The sequence below is a fragment of the Pantherophis guttatus genome, chromosome 2, assembly GCF_059756535.1.
Source record: "Pantherophis guttatus breed Tessera chromosome 2, ASM5975653v1, whole genome shotgun sequence".
NCBI classification, from domain to species: domain Eukaryota; kingdom Metazoa; phylum Chordata; class Lepidosauria; order Squamata; family Colubridae; genus Pantherophis; species Pantherophis guttatus.
This window is the reverse complement of record NC_142064.1, coordinates 71,997,041-72,020,042: the sequence shown is the minus strand read 5'-3', so window position 1 is coordinate 72,020,042 and position 23,002 is coordinate 71,997,041. Positions and strand designations below refer to the sequence as shown.

The 23,002-nt window shown below is 38.7% G+C and overlaps 1 protein-coding gene across 1 annotated transcript in view; it reads right to left on the bottom strand.

Annotated features, from left to right (window-relative positions):
• The window catches only part of JAK2 (Janus kinase 2), a 92,232-nt gene extending 69,469 nt beyond the window's left edge, over positions 1–22,763 (bottom strand). The window contains exon 1 of the mRNA XM_034410346.3: positions 22,384–22,763. The gene's annotated coding sequence lies outside the window, so the exon portion shown is untranslated. The remainder of the gene's footprint in view (positions 1–22,383) is intronic.
• Positions 22,764–23,002: the final 239 nt, after the last annotated feature.

The window sequence follows — 23,002 nt, the reverse complement described above, 5'->3', positions numbered from 1 at the left end:
CCGATGGTAGTTCCTCTAGGGCCGTGATTGCAAACTTATGGCACGCGTGCCACAGGTGGCACACGGAGCCATATCTGTGGGCATGCGAGAGTTGCCCTAGCTCAGCTCCAGCACGCATATGTGTGCTGGCCAGCTGATTTTAGGGCCTTCCGGGCCCACCAGAAGTCAGGAAACGGGCTGGTTCCGGCCTCTGGAGGGCCTCCGGGGGGGAGGCCGTTTTCACCCTCCCCAGGCTCCTAGAAAGCCTCTGGAGCCTGGGGAGGGTGAACAATAGGCCTTTCAGTCCCACTGGACGTCGAGAAACAGGCCATTTCTAGCCTCTGGAGGGCCTCCAAGAAAGCCTCTGGAGCCTGGGGAGGGTGAAAAAAATGGGCCTATTGGGCCTACCGTGCCAAAAGTGGGAGGAGGTCACGCACGCATGTGCGGGGGGTTGGGACATATTGAATTATGGGTGTAGGAACGCACACATGTGATCCCTCAGAGCTCCTCCCACTTTTGGCACGCAATGGCAAAAAGGTTAGCCATCACTGCTCGAAGGAGTGCATGATGAGCCAAACTTCACATTCACTCACCTTTGAATATAATTAAAAAAACTAATGTTCATGGACTCCCAGGAGGCAACCATGACTCTAACCTCCAGACAAAAGCTCTGTTGCTAATGAATGTTCATCTATTTAACCTTCTGTGATGTTCCTGAAAGCCGTATGAATGTTGTGGAAACACAGAGCAGAGTATTCATTTGTCTATAAGGTACATTTTGGTAGAAATAGAAGCAAAGAGACTGGCTAATATAAAGAAGTTGCTGAAAAAAAATAACTTCATAACTGCTTACTGAAGTCATAAGTAGGTAGATAAATAAGAGGATAAGGCTCATTAGTTGGGCAAAAAGTAACTAAAATTTGTGGTGGGATAAACTAACTGAAGAATCATGTCAAATTCCTTTTTACATAGATTGTAGTTATTCAATTTTTAGTAATGGATAACCAAATTGTTCTGGTAAACTTTCGCAAAGATTATGAAGCAACAACACTACAGTCTGTGGCCAACCTCTGGTATTCAGTTACTCTGGCTCTGAATATGGATGTTCTGCTTAATTAAGAAAATTCACTGCAGAGGTTTCCTAAAGATAGAGCTAGAACTGAACTTTGGAGATAAAGCCTGAGAGTTCTGAATGCTCCTTCGAAAATTGCTGGTAAAATATTTTTAACTGACAAAAAAGAAAATGTTTTTATGCCAGACGCACCTTCACATAAGTTTAAATTTAATATAGTTCTCCTTCATTAAATTGAATCCACTTTAAATAAAATTACATTTCTGGAAACATTGAAATATTAATTTCATTTCCTTGTGCCCCAAGTTAATAATAAGTTATATAAAATATATCATATATAGCATACACCATATATTCTCTTGAGACTTCTTTCAAGCCTTATGTGAAATGAAACACATCAAGTGTTAAGTAACAAATTAATAAACAGATAGAACATAGTGTTTTAACAACTGTTTATTTAATATAGTATTTGTCCACCAATGACTATATATTTGCCACATATCTGAAAAGACAGCTAGCCTGTAATCTAGATATAAGTCAACATGCATAATGAAGATCACACTTATCTCTGCCAACACAGCTTGACAGAAAGCAGAAAACCACAAAAACAGACCATGGCTTTGCAAGTAAACATCACTTGTAAAATGGAAAAAAAAAAAAAAAAAAGCACACACACAGAAAAAAAACTGCTGGCGGTAAAAACACTTGTGTTATACTATAAGAAGTTTAAGATCTACAAAACCTTTATAGGTTTTCCTCACCACCTCATAGCCTAGCAACATTTCTTGTTTCAGTTGTTTTGGAAATAGAGATTAATTTGGATTGAAAAGGTTTACATAATTCTTGACCAATTTGAGAATTTAGAAAAAGAACAATCATCCAGTTTTGAGTTCACACATTCTATAATGGGTTATCATTTGCTTAATCACTTACAATTGATTGTATTTAATCTATAAATCATGATTTATTCTGCCTTAGCATGAGTTAATCCTTCCACTAAAGAGTTTGGTCTGTTAGTATTGTTTTAAAAAATCATCTTACTGTAGCAAACAACCCCAGAAACTATCTGCTGTAAAAGGCTTTTATAGGAAAATATGAAATACAGGTAATCCTAGACTTTCAACTACACTTAAGTAAGGTGGTTAAGTAAGAGCCTTGGTGGCGGAGCAGACTAAAGCACTGTTAAGTAACACCAGCTGCCTGCAATTACTGCAAGTTCAAATCTCACCAGGCTCAAGGTTGACTCAGCCTTCCATCCTTTCGAGGTAGGTAAAATGAGGACCCGATTTGTGGGGGCAATAAGCTGACTTTGTATAAAAAAGAACACTGCTTTGGGGGGGTGGGGCGAAAGCCTACTAAGCAGGTATATACAAAAGTATGAAGGCTATTGCTTAACGCATTGTAAGCCGCCCTGAGTCTCCAGAAAAGGGCGGCATATAAATCGAACCAATAAACAATAAACAATAAAATAAAGTTGCACCTGATATTATGACCTTTTTTTAGCATGTTTAAGTGAATAGAGCAGTCATTAAGGGAATCTGGCTTCTTCCATTGACTTTGCTTGTCAGAAGCCAGCTGGGAAGTTGGCAAATGGCAACCACATTGTTCCTGGAATGCTGCAGTTTTTGTAAATACAACAACTGTTTGAGAAGCCCATGAATTTTGAGCAGTGACTGTAGGATGCTGCAACGGTTGTTAAGTGCGAAGACTGGTTGTAACTTACTTCTCTCAATGTCATTGTAAATTCAAACAGTTATGATGTTGTAACAAATGGTTGTAAGTAGAGGACTATCTGTACTATCTCACAAAGACTTTGGCCAGTGATGCAAAATAGTCTAGCCTTGTTTATATCCAAAACAAACATTCATATATTTACTCCTTTTATCGTCAGGTTATAATTTTGCAGGAGTTTATTTTGCAAAAGCAAACAATGTCAGAACACCGTTAATGTTTGGTCTTGATGCTTCTGGCCAACAAACAGAACAGTTAGGAAGTTAATGATTTGGGGTCTTTTTCTAGAAGGTTGAAGTACATTTATAAGCATTTATACAAGTAAAATACTTCATTTAATCATACGTATAATGCCCAAAATATTGTAACTAATATTTTGAAAGGGACAATGAAAAATTACAATTGATTCTGCTCATTGGATTAGTTCTTTGGTTACTATTCAGGTCCACATTTTATGATGATATGACATGAATGTTGGTTTTGTGTTTTTCATAGATATTGATATAATCAAAAGTTTTGTAGACCATGTTTCTGCAATGTCATCAGCACACCCATAAAGTCCTCCTCACTCACCTCAGCTTTTAGAAGTAATTAAGAACTAGGTACTATTCCTCATTTCAACCTTTAAAAGAAGATTCTTAAGTTGTATGGGAGAACAGACTTACAGAGCTTTATGCAGATAGTGGCTGGTTAACAACTACCCTGTATAGTGACCATTTGAACTTACAATGGCACTGAAAAAGTAGCTTTATGATTGGTCCACAATCTTACAATGGTCATATGATTGCTGTTTGGGTGCTTCACAACCGACACACATTTAATACATTCACAGAATAGCTTAAGTCACTTGATCACCATTTGTGAGCTTCAAAACTGGCTCCAAGAAGCAAAATCAATAGAGAAACTAGTAAGTTGCAAGTTGTGGTCATGTGATATCACACTGAAAAATCACCAATGATTTGCTTAATGACAGAACTGGACATTAAGCAAATGTCTGACACACTTATGTGTTGCTTAGCAATGGAGTTTCAGGGCCCAAAGGTGGTAGTTAAGTGAAGACCACCTGTATTTATGTTACCTAACACAAATAATCACACACAACAAATACAGGGGTGACACACTTTTTAATTATTTATAAAATGTAATCAGATTCCATGCTAAGTGAAATGATAACTCAAATGTTACTGATGGATATTTTGAACTACCCCAAGTGCCGGAGAGAAAATATCTCCAACAACAAAAAGCCCTAAGATTTTTCTGTTGCCACAAATGTCTTAAAGCCAGCTGTCTAATTTATTAATCTGTTATGCATGCATTATAATGAAGCAAAATAAGAAAAAGACACATTATGTTACAATGTTCCATTGTACCTCTTTATCTGATCCAGTTCTGAAAAATATACAATTAATGCTTAACAGTGATTACATTTTTTTAAAAATCAGATTGTATAAATTGCCAAAGTCTGATCATTTTCAAACTCTATTTTGGCTGCAGAAAATGGATTTTATCTGAATACATTTCAGAGAAGGCTTTGATCAGTGACTTGTAAGACTACTTCAGTTGCTTTAATATATAAACTACCTTAGAAACTAGAAGAGGAAATACAAAAGCTGTGATACTTCTGAACCACATGGCAGCTTTGGATGGTATTAGTTATAGCATCATTCCCTGCTGCCCTTGTGTAGTGATTGTGATCTTTCCTGTTGGCACATGTTCAGAAAATGGTGCTGGGAGTTACCTTCGAACAATATTTACAGACAGGGCTAATGCCTTTGACAGTAAATATAACTTAACTCCTCCCTCAGGATTAGGTAAATGTAATAGGTGTTTTAGAACGACAACATGAAACTGGTTTAACAATTATTCTGCCAGAAGTATGAGGCTTAAATATGATTTTAAAAATTAATCATCTAAAAGATTATTTTCTTCAGGTAGCTAAAGAAACATATTTGTTCTGAATACAGAGCTTAGTATTTTTCTTCTGAGCTGCTAATTTTTCATTTTCTTGGAAAAAATATTTTAGAGAAAGATATTTACCAAAGCAAGACTTTAAAAATCATCAATATCTGTCAATCCCAGGTCCTTGGAAAGGACTTCATAAATTGATAAAAATGCCAAATCCAGTTTAAATATCTGACTGATTGTGTGATGAAAAAAATGTGAATCCAATCCTTCCTGATATTGTAAACATTTTTTAAACCTTGCATAAACTATTTTTTAACTATGGAAACTGCTTTGAGTATTTCTAAAAAATATAAATACTGTCAGTAACATTAAAAATTTAAACACACAAGTCAAAATAATGCAATTAAAAGACTGAAGATTGAGAAAATGCTAATCCAATTTGCAGGAACAAAAACTGGGTGGAATAAAAACCTAGCAACAAAATTCAGAATAATTTGGTAGGTTAAAGAACTGAAAGGGAAATAATAGTTACATTTATCACAGATAAACGCAAAATTCTTTAATTAGGAAACAAAAATGAAACTCACAGATACAGAATGGAAGATGCCTGGTTAGGCAGTAATATTTGTTTTTAAAAAAAGCCTTAGAACATGAAAAACAATGTAATCCTCAACAGAAGACTATGTTCTGGTCATGGTATTTTAGAGAGACAAATTGTAACACTTTATGTGTTGCAAGCAGAAACTAAGCAGGGGAAAGGTGGGTTTAGATTCTTGGGGGATATAATTATGATTCTGCTATATACATACAAAATTATCCTCTGTCCAGATAAATTAATGCTTTAGATCTCTCTTTTGTGTACAAGCCAACTTAATTGTAAAGTGAGTGTAGGTATGTTTGCAGTAGGTGATTTATAGCAAACAGTGATTTTAATGCTTTTGGCTTTGTTCTTTTATTATACAACTATGCATTTTATATTCTTTTCCTCCCTGTGTAAGAAAGTTACCTTGAACATATGGATGAAAGTCAGTTTTAAAACTAGCATTGAATTCTGTTGCTTAAGCAACACATACAGTATCCAGAGGCCTATGTATACAAAGAGACTTAGGCTATTCATAACTTGTGGGCTACAAATGATATTTCTATCATTTTCCATCTCCTCTAAAATTTCACAGAACTTTCAAAGCTTAGGTGAACTTAAAATCTATATATAAACGCAAAAACCACTAATGCTGTAATCGCGAAAACTCCAGAACCGTAAAGCCTACAAACTTGAAATTTGCCATGTACCGGTATGTTCCTCTTGGCTTCTAGGTGCTCACTAAGAAAGGATTTTTCTAAATGACCATCAGAGCATTAGTATTTCCGATATTATATACTAATAAAAGAGGGAAGTAAAGAAGATAACAAGAAGAATAAATAATATTACTGCAGCCACACTATATACATAGACATTAGACAGAACTGTGAGAATTAGGTTTTCAGCAGAGATGGCACAAATCTAGAAACATAATAAAAGTCCATGAATAAAATCACATGCACAGTGGGATAGAATAATTTTAAAAGCTTCTGGAAAGAAGAATTTCAGCTTACATAAACATGTGAAACTTCATATGAGCCTCCTCTTGATAGGAATAAGTCCAAATCAAGAGTACAACTACCAAATCACCACCATGAACCAGGATGGGTCTCTGAAGATGATCTGAATATAGAGTATCAATATGCAAGCAGGGGGCCTTTTAGATACTGTACACGACTCCAAATTGGAAACAGACCAGGAATTAGTGGAACTGTTTACATAAGTGGAATTAGTGGAATTGTTTCACAAGTGACAAGAAACATTTCTGAGACTGGGTCCTAATAAGTAACCGGGCTGCAATATTCTTGATTTCACTTGCTGTCCGAGCCCTCTTGTACTTTTTATACAAGCTATGCAAGTTGCTGCAGCAATATAATTTGCTTCACACTTTTGGGAAGGAACCAAATCCTTTAACAAGCTAAATAAAATCCATCTGTTAGTGGTTGGTGTACTTTACATTACAGACTCAAGGCAACAGCCATTTATGTGTCAAGTAATTGTATAACAATTTCAGTGAACTAACTTTAAAGACAGAAGGCAAAAAAAATTGATCTAATGTTTAAGGCACTATGTTAGAAAGTAGGAGGCCATGAGTTCAAGTCTCACCTTAGTCAGGAAGGCCAGCTGGATGACCTTGGGCCTTCTCTCAGCCTACCTACCTCACAGGTTGTTGTGGGGAAAAGAGGAAGGATATGTTTGCGGGATACAAATAAATTAAATAAATTAAACCAATCCAATGCTGTGGCAGCTACTTAATTAGCCATAGAAAGAAGGCAGGAGGAGCAGCAAACATTTTAAATGTTTAATAACTGATGTCACAGAAGATTTCTAAAGCTTAGAAATCAGACAAAGGTAAATACAGGCATAGATAACACAGGCCTGCAGACTATTGCTCTAGCTTAAAATGAAAGAGCACTGAACTTATTTTTAAGAGATATTCCTTTTCTACATTACGAAAGATACAGCATATAAAAATGCAACTGGGTATGTAATTATCAGCTAAATACTTCACAGAGTTGTCATTGTATATAAAATAGAAGGCAAGACTATTATGTATGTTTGTCACTTTAATAAAAAAAATACTTTGAATAAAAACCTAATAATAAATAGCACACTCCATGTCTAATTTATAAATGTTACATTAAAAAAAACATTCTGCAGCACTTTACATAATTCAAAATATCACGAGGGAAGGATCATTTGGATGAGATGCATATATTTTAAAACACAGCTGAATTTCAAGTGTTTTTGCACATGCTGCCTGTATGTTTTATTAATTTTAAATTGAATCTGATAATCAAATTTATGAATCTTCTCTTCTTCGGTGCAATCTGTACTTGTCTGAAATGAAATTACTACAAATTAATATCTTAGGCATCAGCAAGTTTCACTATGTTGATAACGTTCCATGTTCCTACTGCAATTCTGTCTTTGCAACGTCAGCTTTTCTTTTCCTGTATGGCAACAGCGACAACTCGACATCCCAAAAGCGTTAATCATAAACCCCATTAGTGCTCCAAAAGATCCCCCGTTTCTCTTCATTGGCATGTTGAGTGTCGTATTACCTGACGGTCTTATCGCCAGGCAATATATCATCAATGATTTCATGTTTTATCTGTTAGATTTTCTTGGTAAAAAATATATGTATGGTTTACACCAGGGGTGTCAAACTTGCGTCATCACAGGACATATCAGGACTTTTTCACCCTTCCCTAAACTGGGAAGGGGCGGGGCAGCACGTGATGCATCTGGCCCACAGGCTGCGAGTTTGAGACCCCTGGTTTACACCATTGCCTTCTCCTGGACAGAATAAATGCATGCCTTGCCATTGTCACTAAGGTGATCACCTGCCTCCTGCATTTTCTTATATTGCTGCTGCTTTATATAGGTGCCTGCCTGTTTGCTTGGATGACCTTCATTCCTTAGGTGACCTAGATGGGAATATATATTCTTGACATACATTCTTTGCTGATCCTTCCAGGAACATCCCCTTGCCACAACAGAATATTACCTATAACATTGAAAAGATGCTAAGAACAAGAATCATGAAACCAATCAAACACTTTCCAGCCATAAAGGTAAATATGAAGACACTTAATGGAATATGAAGGTTACTATACAAGGTGGTGTTATGAAGTCAGATATTACCTCATGGCAACAACTAAACAGTTAATGCTGAATTTTAGTCTTGCAGTCAAATATTACATAAGTTTTAAAGCAGCAAAGCATTCAACACAGTTCTGGCATGAAATGTCATTAGTTTTCAGATTCATAAAAGTTATCCTGCTTACCCAGATCGTTTTGCAGACACTCAGCTTACTTTTAAAAAATAGTCAATATTAAACACAGAGTTTCTTAGTTTGTTCAGATTTTACACAGAAGGGATACACTACAACCTATTATTCAAAATAATATGTTGCAGTCTCCCATCAAATACTAACATAGCACCTCAAAATTTAAGCCACAAAGTTACATATTAAATACAAATTCCAAAAGCAAACTGTGTCTTACTTTTAAAGGAAATTCTGTAGCTGACAGTAATTTCTGATTTGGTCATCTATTAGATTACACTGAAAATATCAAGACAGCACAATAAATACTCCCCAACTGTACAGCTTTCTACAAAAGCATCACTGCATATCGGATATAAGTGTGTGGAGGGGCGGGGGACTTTCATTGTATACATCTGATTCAGGATCACCCTATTTTTTCTTGGACTAGAAATATTATACAGTGTAATTTTTGTAACTGCTTAGAAGTTAAGTAGTCAAAATTATATAGAGAGACTGTTCTATTTGTAAGGAATATTTTTAGTGTGCATTGTTACATGGAAAAATCTTCAATAAATCTGAAAATAATTAGGTCAAAACAAGTAATATCACAACTCAATTTTTTTCTAAATAGTCCAATTCAACTCTGAACTGAATAGTCTACAGATACAGATTAATTTTTTGCTTAAGGGAAAAATTATCTGGTCATTAGCAAGCACATAAATTATTATGAAAAGCACTATGTCATAATAAACATTAGCCTTTAACTGCAGCAAAGTTCAGATTTTTTTAAAAAAATGTGCTTGCTGACATAATGTTCATCTTACAAAAAAAATTTTTTTACTTACAAATCTTTCATAAATACACCATGTTCTGCCACCTATTTAATAATGAAGATATTCAGTTTTTTTTTATTGTGAGTTAATATCAAGGAAACTGAAAAAGAATCATTATGGATTAAGAGTTCCCATTCCTACCATAAACTTCTCAAATTTTAAAAATCTGTTGATAAGCAAAAAAATCTGAGAAATATAGCAGCCAATTAAACCAACTAAATGAGTAAAAAATATTAAAATTGTTCATTGATTTATTAAGGAAAATGATCCAAAGCTACGTATTTGTGTGTGGCAAAAGCATATGAACTTCTAGGATTATCAGTTCATTTGAAGAAGAGTCAGGTACTCCAATCAATGGGATAGTGATCAGATGTGAGGTCCTGCCTTATTTAAACAACAACATACTGGGTATGTAATTTCTAAGTTTGAACTTCACAACATAGGAATGGAGAAATCTGTTAAAATCAACACCACTACCCAACCCACCACTGCATTGTCTTTGCTGCCATGTCAACACACTGCTTCATTCACTACCTTTTAGTGTTAATCCCTGAATATTTGTCTTTTGAGAAGCTCAATTCCATTAATAACTTTCTTAATTTTTCTCTTCACTATTAATTTTCTCTTCATATAGTTCTTTTGAATTCAAACTTCACTTTCTTTTGAGAGTCATCTCTCACAATAGGCCAGGAACTAATATGATTGTATATCTTCAAATGTTTTAAATTTATTTTATAAACAATCAAATTGGTCATGCTTAGATCTATATTCATTTGTTATTTGTATGCATAAACAGAAAAATGTTTAAATCACATATTTGAGATGAAGAAAAAGTTTCTCAAAGTGATATTCATCAGTTGCCATTATTATTATCAGCCCCTCAGCCTGCTGAGCAAAATTAAAGGAGCAAAACCTACTATATTTTCCGGCGTATAAGACGACTTTTTAACACATGAAAATCTTCTCAAAAGTCGGGGGTCGTCTTATACGCCGGGTGTCGTTCTCCTGTAACCAGGCAGACCAGCCCAAAAGGCTCTGACGAGCCTTAAATGGCTCTGGCGATCGAAGCTCTGACGATCTGCTGATCAGGCAACTCAGCTGGGTTCGCCAGAGCCATGGAGAAGAAAAAAACTTTTCTCCTTTCACATGGCTCTGGCGATCCAAGCTCTGACGATCTGCTCATCAGGCAACTCAGCTGGGATCGCCAGAGCCATGGAGAAGGAAAAAACTTTTCTCCTTTCACATGGCTCTGGCGATCCAAGCTCTGACGATCTGCTCATCAGGCAACTCAGCTGGGATCGCCAGAGCCATGGAGAAGAAAAAAACTTTTCTCCTTTCACATGGCTCTGGCGATCCAAGCTCTGACGATCTGCTCATCAGGCAACTCAGCTGGGATCGCCAGAGCCATGGAGAAGAAAAAAACTTTTCTCCTTTCACATGGCTCTGGCGATCCAAGCTCTGACGATCTGCTCATCAGGCAACTCAGCTGGGATCGCCAGAGCCATGGAGAAGAAAAAAACTTTTCTCCTTTCACATGGCTCTGGCGATCCAAGCTCTGACGATCTGCTCATCAGGCAACTCAGCTGGGATCGCCAGAGCCATGGAGAAGAAAAAAAGTTTTCCCCCTCCAGCTTGCTTACCTTAGCTGCTAGTCACAACGCTTGCCTTGCTTCGCTTGCCTGAATCCATTCCATCAGCAAGCAACTCCCTGCCTGCAATCAAGCAGGCAGGGAGTTGTGGACTTCAACTCCCAGAATTCCTCAGGCAGCAAAACAAAGCTGGTTGAGGAATTCTGGGAGTTGAAGTCTACAAGTCTTAAAGTTGCCAAGGTTGAAGACCCCTGTTCTATTGGGTAAGTTTTTTTCCCCTTTGGGATCTTTAAAAAAAATAGTTAATTGGGGTTTTTTTAATTGTTCTTTTTTAGACCTAGCCATTTAAAGTTTAGGAAGTTTTAAATTTAGCTTTCATATAAAAATAAAAATAAAATAAAATAATATTTGTGCAGCTTTCTGAGATTTAGTGTGTTTTTGTAGTGTTTCACTTTAACGACACAAACACACAAGATCTCGCAAAGCTGTATGTGGAATTTTGTGTGTGTAAAGTGTGAAAGTTGTTTTTTTGGGGCTTTTTGTGGCTGTGTGAGGTTCCTGCTTGTTGCAGGGGCCATTTTGGGTCTAGCACAGCTGCTTTTACATTGTGGGTGACCAGTTGTGTTGTGTTGTGTTGTGTTGTGTTGTGTTGTGTGTGTAAAGTGTGAAAGTTGTTTTTTGGGGCTTTTTGTGGCTGTGTGAGGTTCCTGCTTCTTTCAGGGGCCATTTTGGGTCTAGCACAGCTGCTTTTACATTGTGGGTGAGCCAGTTGTGTTGTGTTGTGTGTGTGTAAAGTGTGAAAGTTGTTTTTTTGGGCTTTTTGTGGCTGTGTGAGGTTCCTGCTTGTTGCAGGGGCCATTTTGGGTCTAGCACAGCTGCTTTTACATTGTGAGTGAGCCAGTTGATGTTTTTTAATTTTTATTTGGTGTGCGTTGGAAGAGGGGTAGTTTTATATGGTGAGTATAGCCCAAACCCTATATTTTAACAGGAAAAGTTGGGGGTCGTCTTATACGCCCAGTCATCTTATACGCCGGAAAATACGGTATACAAATGTCACTTTAATACCAGTCTGGGGTAACACAGATTCTTGGAATCTATAAGAGGAATTTCACAGCCTCATTTAAAGTAAGTTATTTAAAACTGAATCTCTCTGACTGATTTGAATTTTTTTACGAATGTACATTGAAGTATGATTATTGAACAATGACCATAATAAACTGTACAAATATCAAAATCCATTAAATAACTCAGTGCCTTTAAATTTCTGTAACAGTCATGCTTCAAACACATAGTTCACTTTTCTAAAATAAAACCAATTATCTTCTTCGGTACTCCTGTCCCTCAGCAATTCTAAGAAAAAATATAGATATTCAGAAATGAAAACTTATGAGTCAGAGATCTCCATTAATTTTACCGTAACTCTGTTAAACACATGTATTTCTGGAACCAAAGCTTATATGTCCAGGTCACATGGACTTGCCTATTTGTAGTCATTACAACCACACCACTTATTAGAATATGGCAAGCTATTTAGAGAGGTTCATAAGGTTTACAATTGTTCAGAGATCCGGTCTAAAGTTTGTCCACCACCCAATTTATGACAAAATGTTTATAATATATTAACTGCTAGCACCAGCTCAGAAAACTGCATAATGGATATCACCATAAAAAATGGCAGATTACACAGTCTGAGAATTTAAGGCCAATGAGGTCACAAGACAATTGATGCATTTACAATGCTAAGGCATAATTCTGCAGAATTCTTGCTTATAATTCATAGCTAAAACTGTTCCTAGTACTAACCTCTTTCATTCAGCATCAAGGGGAAGCAATTAGATATAAAAATATTAATGGACCAATAAAAATTGTATGTTTAGAATTTTTAGAGTTGTCTTTGACCTGAAATCAAAGCTTGTTAGAAAAATGACATTCTGGCTTCTTAGAAGAAAGAGAAGTTAAGATTCTATTCAAACATAATTCCTCTTTTAATTTGTTAGCCAAATCCAATTTCAATAGAAATAACAAGATATATCTGTGAATAATAACCCAGAATTTTAGCTTAAAACGGAGAAGCTAGAATTGAATAGATCCAGGACAATGATTCTGACTAAGCGACATGCACTATTAAGAAAATAGCTCACTTGAAACTCAATGACTGAACTATGACATTAATTAATTCTTTAGGATATCTAAAAGCACACTTTTTTTTTTGCTGTATTCTATTACTAAATAGCTCTTCTTTATTTTCTTGTTTATTATAGAAAATAAAATGTATGTTGCATTCTGTTTCAAGTTTCTATAAATTTATAGGTTCAATATAGACCAGGGATGTCAAACTCAAGGCCCGGGGGCCAGATCCGCTGCGGGGGTGCTTAGATCTGGCCCGTAGGGCTGCCCTAGAAACAGCAAAGGACCGGCCCGCAGTTCCTCTGACAGTGAAAGTGGAGCTCGGGAGGGCCACACGCAGCCCTCCCTGGCTCTGTTTTTGGCTGTGACGGCCTCCTGCCGCCCTCTGCCAGTGGAAACCGAGCTTGGGCTCTGTTTTTGGCTGTGACAGCCTCCTGCCGCCCTCTGCCAGTGGAAACCAAGCTTGGGGGGGCTGTATGCAGCCCTCCCTGGCTGTTTTTGGCTGCGACGGCCTCCTGCTGCCCTCTGCCAGTGAAAATGGAGCTCAGGGGAGCTGCCTGCGCCCCCTGAGCTCTGTTTTCACTGGCAGAGGGCAGCAGGAGGCTGTCGTGGCTGAAGTGAAAACAGAGCTTGTGAGCCCATTTTCGCTGGCAGAGCAGTCAGGCCACCACAGACACCCTTGACACAAGTGACATCAAGCTGGCCACGCCCACCTTGGCCACACACACCCTGGCCCCTGAGGTCAAACACAATCCTGATGCGCCCCTCAATGAAATCGCGTTTGACACCCCTGGTATAGATGCAATAATCCAAAATTAAAGTTTAAATATCTTCCTCACCCAAATCTAAGGGAAATCTAATAAAAGCAAAAGCAAAATCTCAAATGTTATCTTAAAAGATAAATTCTGTTCAGCTACTGAGTTCATAAGAAAATTGTACTCTACTGAGAGCATAAGATAAATTAATTGGACTCAATTACACAATTACACATACTGGAGAGAAAAAATGGATTCTTATCACAGTAAAATCTCTAAAAGCAGCTTAGAAATATGCCTGCATGTGGCAAGTCCAAATTACGTAACAAAATTATCTGAAAAACAACTCAATAATCAGCTTTAAATATGTATTGAGTCTATTAACAATTGAAAAAATATTTTAACTTACTTTGTGGGCATATTTATGCCACAAGAATAAAATAATCTTTTTCCATAGCAGAATTACTTTTCATTTCACCCCTCCCAAGAGCTAATGTTTTAAAATATTTTGTCAATCATAAAATACCTCTCAACTACAGAACCTTATAAAGTAACATTTGCAATTAACTGGTACTGAAATGTAAACGTTGCACAGAAGAGATTTCAGCAACCTTAGCCATTTTAATAGCTTTGCATAGTGCCAAACGCTTAGAAAGAATTCCAGTCAAGATCCGACTTTAACACTTGTGTCACTGATATTAGCAACTCTAGAGAGCAAATATATTTCAGTTTTTCAGTTGATCAAAACTATTTCTAGTTCGTAAGCCTGGATAGTGAGATGGGCAGCATACATATTTAATAAATAAATTTAGTAAATAAATAAACTCTTTTGAAGTTTTCTTTACCATCTCAGTAAAACCAATATCAGTCCTTCCTCTTTGGAAGGCTTCATATTTAATTCCAAAAACTACATAACCTGCATCACAGGGACTACAAGGACCCACAGGAGTTAGGTAAATATCTTTACAATGGTCAGGTCCTCTTATCCCCCCTACCCAATTTCTACATAGATATTCTCTCTGAATCATCCTGCTGCTTTCTTTATAGACATTGTCTTCAGGTTATGACCACTCATTCAGTGACAATTCAAAATGCAATGGTGCTGAACGAGAGGGGAATAGGACAGTCCTCATAATTTTGGTCATCATAGCACGCCCATAGTCATTGTGATCACAATTTGCAATTTTCCTTGCCAGTTTCCCACAAGCAAAGTCAATGGTGAAGCTAGCAGGAAGTTGGAAGTTGTGTTCACGTGAAGTCCTCATTTACTGATAGCAACCAGGACTGCCAGAATTTATTTATTTATTTATTTATTTATTAAACCATTTTTATGGCCACTAAACTGACACACTGTAACTCTGGATAAAATTTTAAAAATATCAAACATTAAAAAAATTAAACATTAAAAAAACAAAATAAAAAACCCATACTCCCCATCTCCCAGGCACGCGCGCGTGCACACACACACACACACACACGGTGGCAACAATACAATCATATCAAGCACTTGATTGGTTCCATATCTGTTTGAAATCACCAGGCCTGCAAATAGAACCACATCTTCCTAAAAAGTAGAGGCCAATCTTATCTTTGGGGGTATTTTCCATAGGGAGGAAGCTACTACTGAGAAGGCCCTTTTTCTTGGTCCTACCAGGTGTATTTCCTGAATAGATGGGACCTGCAACATGCCCTGCCTTCCTGGTAGGTTGGGTAGATATAAGTAGAGAAAGGCAGTCCTTACCATTACCATTCCAGTCCCAATTACCACTGTAATCCACAGATTACCTGTAGGTGGGAAGAAAGTAAGGGAAGGCATATGTCCCGGTGCCTGGAGGCTGTACGGATCTGGATGGGGAGAAACAGGCCCAGACTTAACCCATCAAGCCCGAATGGCTGTGGTTTCCAACGTCCTGATATAGTCAGCTGGTGCCATCGCTGACTATTGGGGGCAAATCATTGGCCCCCACGGAAAGGGCTCGCAACTTGGGTGTCCTCCTGGATTCACGGCTATCTTTAGAAGAGCACTTGATGGCCGTGACCGGGAGGATTTTTCATCAGGTTCGCCTGATCCGCCAGTTGCGTCCCTTTCTAGATCGGGACTCCCTACGCACGGTCACTCATGCCCTCGTCACCTCCCGTCTGGACTATTGTAACGCTCTCTACATGGGGCTCCCCTTGAGGAGCACTCGGAGGCTCCAACTGGCACAGAGTGCGGCCGCGCGGGTGGTAATGGGAGCGATGTGGTGCTCACATGTAACACCTCTCCTGCGCGAGCTGCACTGGCTCCCAGTGGTCTTCCAAGTGCGCTTCAAGGTCTTGGTTATCACCTTTAGAGCGCTCCATGGCTTAGGACCTGGTTATTTGCGGGACCGCCTGCTACCACCAATAGCCTCCCACCGACCAGTACGCTCCCATAGAGAGGGGCTCCTCTGGGTGCCGTTGGCCAAACAATGTCGACTGGCGGCCCCCAGGGGGAGAGCCTTCTCTGTGGGGGCACCTACTGTCTGGAACGAGCTCCCCCCAGAGATACGGAGGATCCTGGATCTGCGTACCTTCTGTTGCGCACTCAAGACGTTCTTATTTCATCAAGCTGGCCTGACCTAAGTTTTTCCCCTTTTTAAATGGAAATTTTAAATTTGGTTTTAAATTATTGGGGTTTTAAATTTTCAGCCAAATTATTTAATTTGTTTTACTTTATTTTAAATTTTGTATTCATATGTTTTATTCTATGGCTGTTCACCGCCCTGAGTCCTTTGGGAGTAGGGCGGTATACAAATTGAAATAATAAATAAATAAATAAATAAGTAAGTAAGTAAATAAATAAATAAATGATTTTTTTTCTCCTTTATTATCATTTAAAACAATTAAGAGGGAAGAAAATAAAAGATAATTTAATTATTATGATCCACTCTCTTGCACTTGACCTGCATTTTTAATTAGCACCTTTGAATTTTAATTAGTAATTCAAAGAAAATAGCTCTTTCTATTCATTCTTTGCAAAGAATCACTCCAAAACTTCCAGCTTTAACCCCAATCAGATAATTATATCTCTTTTTTTGTCATAGCTGGTTCTCAGCACCCGCAAGACACTTAATCCTCATTAATATCTGACCTTCCTTTACTGATGCTGAAGCAGCTCTGGGGGTGGTAGAGGAAAGAAAAGGTTGTAGGGCTGTAAAACTTGCCCAACAAAAGCAAAGACCATACAGTCCTCACCGCTGTGACAGGTGGAGAGGGGAATAATTAAAGAGTAATTAATAGAAACAATTTAAATAAACACAATGCTGTTTATTATAGTCCTGGTATTTCTTTTCATGCCCTCCTGCTTCAGTATCCATCCTGCAAATTTTAAATTAACCAGCATTACAAGAATTTCCTGCAATGCAAGTGTTTCTTGCACATATCCTTTCTTACAGCTGCTACTGTTGGAAGAAGGTGATTTCTCCTCTTAAGGAGACCTAGCTAGTCTCAGAAATCATTTGGAGAAAAAGGGAAGACACAGCTTTGTTTTCCTAATTCTACTCTGCCTTGCCCTAGATTTATGCTGGACCTTGGAGATATCTGTTGGGGTTTATCTTTGCCCCTCAGCATGGCTTCTATTGAATAAAAAGGACAGTACCTAGGACAACATTTGTCAGTGCCTCCATGGACAGGTATGACCTATTTAAAATCAAAAGAAAAGTCTTTTTAACAGTTGTCTCTGGAAGCAATCCAGGCACTGAATGTCCTGTGTCAATGTATACATTTTTCTTTTCCCAGCTTTGGAAGTTCTCATTTTGGGAAATTATTAGGAACTAAATGGAACTAAATTATTAGGAACTAAACAAAATCCTTTGCAGTTGAAGTGTATAGTATTTTTATCTAATCAGGAATACAATGAACAGCCCAGGTTTTACCTCAGGCCTACTTTTATCTCCCAGAGCATGCAACAAAATGGGAGCAGAACGGTTTAGGCCATATTGAAAGTCTAGGTAAGGGGAAGAGCAAGACAAATGAAAGCTTTAGAAATATTAGACCATACTGAGTGGAACACTTCACATGTCTTAGTAAAGAGAGTGTTTCCTGTAGTTGTGGCTAATGATTGTCTCCATTAGGCACAAGGCCTTCATGCTGGCACAAATGAAAATGTACATGCTTCCTATCAGTTATGCTAAGCTGTGATGATATGGTAGTTCACTGAACTTTGGCATCTGAAAGAGCCAATCAAAAAGTTTACCATGACTACATATATGACCTCATCACTTGATGATTATTTTGCTACGTGCAACAGTATATATGGACAATGCCTATGAACGACACAACATCACATTATAATGCCTTGCAAGGAGAACAGAACTACCTGTTTAAGGCAATATGCTGAAAAGTTTTTAGTTGCTCCTCAAAAGGAAGGTGGGATGTGTTTCCTATGTGTCCTGCATTCACATCCTTTTACATCCTGACCAAAATTGCCTTATTAAAAAAGGTGTCTTTATGTATAAAGCAGACATATGTTGCTTAGATACTTAATCCTCATTTATATCTAACCTTCCTTTGCTGATGCCTAAACTAAGCACCTTTGGGGGTGGACGGGGAAAAAAAAGAGGTTGCAGAGCTATAAAACTGCCCAATGAAGCAACTTCTTCATTACTGGAAGTCATCCTGGCAGATGGAAGAGCCCCTAATGCTATAATTAATGGGGACAGCTCTTTAGCTCTTTTTAGGTGTAAATTGGGTTTTAATTGGATTGTTTTAAATTGTGGGCCAAAGCTGTATAATTCTTTTAATTGATTTTAAATTTTGTATTGGTATGTTTTTTATCCTTGGCTGTGCACCGCCCTGAGTCCAATAGGAGAAGGGCGGTATATAAATTGAATAAATAAATAAATAATAAATATGCTGTTTTATTTCAGTTCTGGCACCTTTTTTAATATTATCCTGCTTTGATATGCATCCTACAATTTTTAAAATAGCCAGCAACAGAAAAAAACCATTCTCTTTTAAAATCATTTTATGTAGACTCATCTCCTTTTGCTCTGCCTCTTCTGTCATGTCAAAGGGTAGTACCATTTATGTCCAACAAAGAATATAAAACAGTTCTACACTAATTATGCCTTCTATGAGTTTACTATCTATCTATCTCTGTCCATCACTGGGTGCCCTTTAACTGTGTTGGACACATTCATTTTCTTTACTCCCAGCTCATTACAAACATGCCCAGGTTCGGCTTATGGTCACTCATACACTCACAGCCTGTTGTGACAAATGGCTCTTGTAAACCCACCCCTTTCCTTTCTAGATGGCATTTCCAGATAGGTGCAGCTACAGCAGAAAAGACATATAATTCTGATCAACAGCCAAGAAAAAATTAGCAACACATATAAATCATTTTCAACCAAATACTAAGGCACATAAGGAAAACACAGAGACACAATGAACTTTAAAGTAGCAGCAAACCTTTACTGGTTACAATGTACGTTTCCTCCCAAACACTCATCTCCACTTATTTGATTGTATCTTTAACCTGGTATTGGGAACTGTAACTACATAACTACATAACTACATAAACAGTTTACTTTCTTGAAATCCTTTCTTCCAAAACCTTTCCACTATGCAGAGGGAGGGGGGTAAAGTGCTTTTTGTAAGCAATCTCTCCTTTGCCTGATTCTTTCCTGCAGGTGGTGTAATTGCATTGTTTTCAATGTGTAGAAGAGCAAACAACTTACTGTCTTCTAATCCTTTTCTCTCCAATCTCTCTGCTCTATGGGGAGGAGGAAGAGTCAGGCAAAGGAGAGATTGCCTACAGAAACAGCTTGTTGTCCCCTTAAGAATGGAGAGATTGGAGAGAAAGGAATTTCAAAAGTACTGGAAGCTATTCACATAATGCATCTGCAGCTCCCAGGCCAGGCATGAATACATTGCTTTTGATGTGTAGAAGAGGAGTTTACTCTCTTGCAATCTCTTCCTCTCCAATCTCTATACCCTGCAACAGAGGGGAAAATATATACTGACTGATCATATGACTGAGGAATGTTCTTAAATTACCTGTAAAGTTGAAGGTCACAAATAAGGACTACCTGTAATTATATATAGGATTGAGTGTTTCAGTCAAGTTGGCTCTCTGTCTTCTTCAGATGACCTTTCTTCTTTGATCCTTAGAGATTGCCTCATGTTTCTCTCCAAGGGAACTTTTTGAGAAGATTGACTTAGTCCTCTCTGCTTAAGTGCTTCATCTTTAGGTTATGGCTGCTTCATCTAGTCCTGTGATGGCAAACCTATGGCACGGGTGCCAGAGGTGTCACGCAGCACCCTCTCTGTAGGCACGTGAGTTGTCACCCCAGTTCAGCTCCACCGCGCATGCACGTGCACCTCCCACCAGGCCTGCTGGTCTTTGGGTCTCTGCTGCGGATACATATGCACGTGGGGCAGGGCATGTGCAGGGCGCATGCATGGGAGCTGAGCACGGATTGCATTTTGGGGGTTTGGGCACACGTGCACGCTTTGGTCACTTGATCCAGAAAAGGTTAGCCGTCACTGACCTAGTCTCACACTCCAATGATCTTTGGCAGGTATTTGTATGTATAAATATGTAAATTTGTATGTACATATTCACATGGTCAAAGTCCTAAACTGTGTGCTTGATATAGATATGAAAAAAATATGTTCATCTGAATATTTTACATTGTTTCCTATAGACAAAGCAACACCACTTAATATTACAATGCCATCTCTAGGGGGAAAAAACCTCATTTAGTTGTAGTCTGGAGTCAATTCTTTTCCCCAGGTGAACTTTAAATGTCCAGGATATAATATAATTATTTATTTAAATCCCAGATCATTCCATAATCATGTTAAAGTCAAGAAGATATAAAACGTGGTTTTCTTAGTTTCCTTATTTTTCAAGAGCAGTGTCATTCTGATTTTATTGTCTAATACATACCATATATGTTATACAGATAAGGATAGCAACTTATGGAGGATAGCAATTTACAACATAGTGGACAACCAATCTGATAACAATGAATCTGGATAATCTGCTAAGTAAGACAGCTACTTCTGTGTCCTTCCCAATTTAAAATCATACATGCAAACCTGTGGAAAGAAGGTATTTTCTCTCTCCACAGCTATAAACAGTTCCCTTATCAGAGACCCCTCTATCTTGCTTTTGATTTTTTTAAAATATGGAGAGTTACACCAGAGCATTCATTACACCCATTCACACTTCATTTTGCTGTTTGTGAACCAGCAGTTCCTCTGTAGATTTATAATCCTTTAAAAAAAAACTGTACTACTAAATCCCCATAATTTGTGATCATTCCCCACAAACTACTAATACCTTCCTAGAGGTGCAATTCAACTTTTGAAAAGGAGAAGGATAGACGAAGAAGTCTATCAGATCAAGCAAAAAGAAAGAGTGATAAAATAACATCAGTTCCCTAAAGTTAGTGCTACCAAAAATGTCAATTCTGGCTAGATTCTCATACGCCAAATTGTGGATTCATCACTTGTGCCAAGAGCACGTCGTGGTAGTGATGCGAGAGCAAGCCAGATTGGCGAGAGCAAACCACAACTTCTATCATTCTGAGTAAAGACGTTCGCCACCCCCATTTTTCTTCCTGCACTGAGAAGCCACAGGACCTTTGTCTCCTTTTGAGGACTCATTTCTAAAATGTCAGCTTTATAAGCAGAAAAGAAAAAAAAAAAAAGAAGGCCAAAATCAAATCACACAGGTTATCTTTGAAAAAAGAATCTGCCTAAAGTCTGGGACAGGTCACCCCAAAGTTTTTAAACGTTTAAAAATGCATGCCTTTATCTATATTTTAAAAAACAGCAACATCCTTGGGGTTAAAAAAAGAAAAAGAAAAATATGAAAGAGAGGAGTAAGAGGCCTCTTCTAACCACGGCCGAGTTCATCTCGCCTAAGGCTTTGACAGCCTCAAATAAGAAAATGGTCGGCTTAAAAAAAAAAAAAAGGCGGAAGAAAAGGACACCTCCGGAGCTTCTATCAAATTTATCCCCCGGCTTATTCTGACACATTAGAGACCGTCTTTCGGTTTCGCTTCGACCAGAGGCGAGGGGGATTTCTGAGGGGTAGGCGGTTCGATGAATTTAAAAAAAAAAAACCACCCCAACCTGATCTCTCTCCCCTTAGAATAAATGCCAACGACAACCACGAACGACCGGCAACCTCCCCGCCCTTTTTTCCTTTTTTAAAAAAAAAAATTAAATTAAAAAAAAAATTAAAAAACCACCACACACACTCACATGCAACCTAATTATTACCCGGTTAGTTAATAAAAAAAAAAACCTCTGAGAGCACCAAAAACTCCCAACACCTCAACACCCTGGAGAGTTTTTCCAATTGAGGGGGGGTGCGGGGTGGGAGGTGGGAAAAAAAAAACACCCTAACCCCCCCCCCAAACTTTTTTGCCTTTTGCAAAACTGGCATCTTACACCGGCCGTCCCGCACCCGCTGCCCCTGCAATTAATTGTGGGCGAGTCCCCCCCACACAGATACTCGGAGAAAACCGGACCAAAACGGGCGCCCGGAGAAGTTAACTCACCCGGGTTTCCTCCCAGGAAGGGCTCTAAGTTTCCCTCGGCTCTGTTCCGCCGGGAGGAGGAAGAGGAGCTGTTGCTGCTCCTGCTGCTTCTCGCCCGCCCGCCCGCCCGTCACTGCCGAGCTCGGCCTTCGGCGGCGGTTGCAGCAGGCTCCGTTTTTTTTTTCGCTCGCTCGACAGGTCCTCCTTTCCTGCTTGCTGTTCTTCCGGAGGGAGGGGAGAAAGAAAGAACAGCAGCCGCCACTGCTTCCGCACCACCGCGAAGCAGGCGCCACCGCGCGCGCGCGCGCGCCCTCGTCGGGCCTGCATTCGAATGCACGAGCTGTGTAGCCAAAGAGAGTGGAGAGACGCTGCCTGGCAGGCAGGCAGGCTCCTCCTCCCCTCCCCTCCCCGGGAGAGGGCCCGCTTTCTGAAGTGGCTTCCTTCCGACGTCGGAAAGAGGGCTGGGTGCTTAAATCTTTTAAGAAGCGGGGCCGTCTCGAGACGCCAAAGGTCGCCTACAACGGACAGAAGCAGCAAGGCTTCCTCAGCCATTTGGCCTCCTCCTCACCCCCCCCCTCCCTAAGCTTTACCAAACACGGAACCGGTACAAGAACTAATCAGCCTTGTGATCCCGTGGGGG